This window comes from Heterocephalus glaber, unplaced genomic scaffold (assembly GCF_053883595.1).
Source record: "Heterocephalus glaber isolate CG9 unplaced genomic scaffold, H.glaber_assembly_v1.0 deba00000621, whole genome shotgun sequence".
NCBI lineage: Eukaryota > Metazoa > Chordata > Mammalia > Rodentia > Bathyergidae > Heterocephalus > Heterocephalus glaber.
The window spans coordinates 13,031,036-13,036,523 of record NW_028258153.1 but is presented as its reverse complement, the minus strand read 5'-3'; the positions used below and the strand labels follow the sequence as shown (position 1 = coordinate 13,036,523).

Genomic DNA, 5,488 nt, shown 5'->3' with positions numbered 1-5,488 from the left:
TATTTGTTATTGCTATTAAATTCAAAGTAAATATATAAGAAGAGATTTCATTGATGAACACTAAAAATTACAGTATTTTGAATAAAGCAATGTATATAATTCAGTTATTGCTAGTAAATATTGGTTTAGGACTAATAAGAGATGTTTTGTAAATGTAGATCTAATGAAAATATCTAGGTTCTAAAAAGTCTAGTGTAGTAGAGAAAGAAAGAAAAAAAATTTTCTTTAGTGTGTTTTGAAGAGGATTTAAATCATAAAATGAGAAAGTAAAGCTAACTTACTTTTAAAACACGTATTGATTGTCCTTTAGGAAAGCAGCAGTGTTTGTGGGCTTCCTAAGAGAGCTGGGGTGACGTACTTCGTATGTGTGGTAACCACAGAACCTTTTGAACACCTAAGTGATACTTTCTAAGGATTTCTTCAGAAGCATACTGTTCCCACTCGCAATTAGTCCTTTGGTTCTGAGTCATGCAAGAATACAGATTTGACTTTACATGTGTTTCTCTTTTGTAACAATCATGAGGTACACAATATTCGGCTCTCAAGTGGGATCTGTGTTTTTCAAAGATTAATCATTGTATCTTTGTGTCTAGACAAAATAAATCAGATCTAATAACTGTAAAAAATATCTTCCATATATATCAATTACCATATGAGACCAGAAGGCCAACATGACAGAATGTCATTTTATTCATGATGGGGTTGGTGGGAAAAGAGAAAGTCAGATGTGGGCTTATTTTCTATATTTTGTTTAATAAACAGAAACCCTGGTTCACACTCAGGCTCAATTTTTCAGAAAGACCTTTTCTGATTCCTCTGTGTTACACAGATTTTTTTTTCTTTCTTGTCTTTAAACTTTCCTTACCCTTGTCCACTGTATAGAGCAGAACATGACACAGAGGTTATCTAATAATGTAAGACTCATACAAAGGGAAATGAAATTGCTAATATTAAAAAAATCTTGCAGGAAATTGCCCAAGTTTTTAATTATTTTTCATTTATGAATTTATTAATATTTTCATTTGACTCAGCACATAGATATCTAAGAGAGAATGTAACAAATTTAGTCAGTATCAACAATGTATACAGAGTGGTTTCCTAGAATACCGTACAAATATACTTCTATTTTTCCACATGTGTCTGACCAGATTTCTTTGACATTCATAATTTCACATGTCTGAGTGACTACCTCCTCTCTCCTCGATTACTGAAATGGGATCCTTCCTGAACATCTGACCCTCTTCAGCTCACTCACTGCAGCCAGAATTACCTTTGTAAAGTACAAATTCAATTATGTACCTTTCTTGCCAAAATATTTTGAAGATTTCTTGGCATTCTCATTATAAAATCCACATCCAAATCAACTGGCTTCCCTCACCAGCCCCAACCCAAATTCCATCCTGGCTCACAAATTTCTTATGAGCAACTCATTCTGTGTGGAATATTGTCCTATTCTTGAAGCTGTTTTCTTTTTGTCATTCTGGTTGTAATGTAGTTGTGACCTTCCAAAGGCCTTTGCTGGACTCTCAATGTAAGTAGCTAAATCCAATAAAACACTATCACTTCTATTTAACTCTTTGCATGGTAATGGTGGCACAAAAACTTTTTTTTTCTTTTACATTTTTTTATCTGTATTTTCTGGTCCTCTTCTTCTTCTCCTGGAATATGAGCTTCATGAGAACTGGGAAATTTAGCCATTTTGGCTACTGGTGAATATTCAGTGGCTAATACCATACTTCATAGGTAAAATTCACAAATACTTGTTTTATGAATTAATAAAAACTCTACATTCATTTTTATATTTAGAGGCATCTACATTTAAAACATAAAATTTTGGGCTACATAATAAATTTTATTTTAAATAACAAGATGTCAACATTTACCAAGTAAACTCATTTTAAAGGAAACCATAGAATAAAGCATCCCCTGATAAATCTATTACTGTATGTTAAATTTAAATAAATCAGATATACAAGATTAAATATTACATGTTTCCTCTTATATGAGAAACTCAAAGTATAAATAAATTAGAGCCAAATAAATAAAATAAAGAGCAAAATTAAAAATAGATAATAGGAAACAGGGAGATAGAACTTTTGCAAAAGGGAAGAGGACCAAGAGATGGAGGGAGGTGAGGGAGAGGAGGGGGATAAAAAAGATTTAAGATGCCTTATGTACATGTACCAGCTCCCTACAATGAATGCAATCATTACATACTGAAACAGGTACTAATAAATAAGTATATAAATAAGTAGAAGTAGAAAATTCTCATTGATTAGAAGATCTTGCTTAAAAAAAACTAATATATTTCCTATTAGTAAATTATGTATGGCCATAGTATAGGATTATCACCAGTTTTGACCAGTTCTATACTAATATAAAATGTAGGGCAATTCTATGACAGTAGTGTCATTGATATTTGTCTGAATTTTTTAATAACCAGAAGGAATGAGATTAGTTACCATACTATTCCTGATTACTGATACCATACTATTACTGATAGTTACCATATTAGTTACCAGATGAGTTACCAGATAGTTACCAGTTTACTGATTACTGTTACCATACTATTACTGATAGTTATCATACTATTACTGATTCAGGTTCAGGAAACATAACTAAAGCACACATGTATGTACACACACATACACACATACACAACTGTTTATTCAAGTCCTCAATCTGTTTAACTACAAATAGAATTCCGAAATGACAACAAGTAAATTGGTTTGGATTTGCTACTACCCATAAGTGGTAGTACGAGTAACAGAAGTATTCTGCATTAGTACTAATTTTGACAATAGTCAATAAAAAAAAGAAAAAGGAAAATAAATTAGGAGCTAATAAAAACTGTATATGAATATTAACCTTATTTAATTTTATATTAATTTTAAAGCCCCATATTTATTACTGAGAAAAATAAATTTATTTTGAAATAAGATTCAATCAAAATAAATATTTGGAAATTCTGGTTCCCACTTTGGGAAAGAAAATTCCACTATTTAAACAACTATTAGACTGGATATTAGTATTAGTTTTGTCTTTCTGTTGGAAATGCCTGTTTTAAATTCAAGAAAAATCATCTTCACTTTTTCTGTTCATTTATTTCACCCATATTACATGAATTGTGAATCTTACATAGCTCATGCCTAGTAAATATTTTAGTTGTTTTGAAAAGTAGGAGTTGCTTCATGTTACCTTGTAAGATACCTACTTTAAAACTTTCACTGGACCATCTATATGAAAAGTTTGTTGCCTACAAAATAAGCATGTTGTTCAACCTTTGCCTTTCCTGGTCAAAGATGTTAGCCCTATTTATAGCCATCAGTATTTCACAACCCTGAATACATGATGCTGTAAGAACACAGGGCCTGATCAATAGATAGTACACCCAGAGGGTGTGGGAATTTGATTCACTTCTCCAAAAATTAATAATATGAAACTCTTCTAAAGATAATACTCTTCAAGAAGTTTTTTTAAAAAATACAATGCAATTTAAAAGAAATATTAAAGTTATAAGCCTGTTATTTGTAATAATGGCTGTTATATCAGCTATTCAATGCCTATTATACTATATTTTTTGAAATATCTTTGATATGCAGCAATTTTATTAATTCTCCCTAACTCACAAATAGAAATTTTCACTGCTGTATTTTCCCAGAGGTTTCTAGTTTTTGACAGCCTCCATGGCTCCCTGGAGCTTCAGTCATGTGAGTTTAAACTGGTCTGGCCTGAAGAAGCATCTAATCTTGGAACTTGGCCCCTTTGCTTTCAATTTCCAAAACTGATTCTCTCTTTAACCTTCAAAGAGTAAAAGGAGGTACTCATACAGATAAGCATGTTCCTGAGTACTCAATCTTAGATGTATATTCTACAATTATTCAGACCTTAGAAAGCAAAACTCAAAAGAGCAAAACACCAATGAATGGATGTCGTCATACCCACGGAGTTGCTGATTTAAGTTTCCTCATATCAGTCCAAATCAGATTTTTTTAAGTGTCCCACAGAGGCACAATACCTTAGCCAGCGTCTGGGCTGATGACTGAAACAAGGGCTTACTAGAAGGTAATACTGACTCTTAGGTTCTAGTTGTTCTTGATCTTACTACTTTCAAGAAACTTAAGTGACTTTTTAATTGTTAAAACTGAACTAATAGGGTGGCATATGAAATGTTGGTTTTCTCTATGTATCTCATCCCAAATTAACACCATATTTACATTACATCGTTTTAGATATTCCTACCATTTTAATGAGATTATTGTCGATACTCAGTTCCAGGCAGGATTTTACAACATACTCAAAATATTAAGGGTTGCTGAGGAGGATCCTACCAGGCAGACGAACCAACACCTCCAGTGCTGAGCAAGCAGCTACTGGGCTGCAATACCACCACCCCAGCTCCAAAGAGGTGAGTCACATGCAGCCTTGAGGAGGAGCCTTCCAGGCCGCTGTACCACTGCCCCCAGCACCAAGGAGGAGAGCACCAGAAACAGCAACACACCCCACCCCCACTGAAATGAAAAGACATGTAAACAGATCTCAAAACCAGACTTCCAGATCACCTAAAGCAACCCCAAAGGCAAACAAGATTGAACAATGTGATAATCAACCACTTGGACACCCTGAACTGGCAACAACAGGGGATCTGGAAAAAATAAAATCAGAAATAATTTCTCAGATAATAGCAGAGATTGTGCCCATAGTGCAAGACATGATTAATAAATCTAGAGAGGACACATATAAAAAAATAGAAGAGCTGAGGAACATGATGGAATTCCAACATAGAAAACAAATGGAATCCATAAAACAGATGCAAACAGATTTCCAGGAGATTAAAAACTTCATTGAAAGTTTATGCAGCAGAATGAACCACTGTGAGGACAGAATTTCAGATACAGAAGATAAGATTGCAATTAGTGACCAGGAAAAGAAAAATTTCTTTAAAATACTAAGGGATCATGAGAAATCAATTCAGCATTTGTTAGACAATGAAAAGAAGAATAACATAAGACTTATCAGAGTCAATGAAGAAACAGGAGAGAGTGCAGACAATATAAAAATCTGTTCACAGAAGTGATGACAGAAAACTTCCTAAGCAGGAGAAAAGAACCTGATATGCAGATAAGTGAGACATATAGGACTCCAACTAGCTTTGATCAAAATAATCTACACATAGCCATATAATAGTTAAGATTCCAGAAACCCAATAGAAGAACAAAATTCTCCAAGCAGTTAGAGAAAAGAAACAAATCACATACAAAGGAAAGCCCATCAGAATCACAGCAGACTTCTCAACGCAAACCCTCAAGGCGAGAAGAGCTTGGAGTGACGTGTTTCAAGCCCTAAAGGAAAATAGCCTCCAACCCAGATGTACCCTGCAATTCTATCTTTCAAAACTGACGGAGAAATAAGATACTTTCATGACAAAGAGTACCTGAGGAACTTCATGAATACCAAACCAGCACTCCAAAAAATTTTAGACAATATC

The 5,488-nt window shown here is 33.7% G+C and overlaps 1 protein-coding gene across 5 annotated transcripts in view; it reads right to left on the bottom strand.

Moving 5' to 3' along the window:
- Nucleotides 1-5,488, bottom strand: part of Erbb4 (erb-b2 receptor tyrosine kinase 4) — a 1,128,010-nt gene that overhangs the window by 652,724 nt on the left and 469,798 nt on the right. The gene's annotated exons all lie outside the window — the stretch shown is intronic.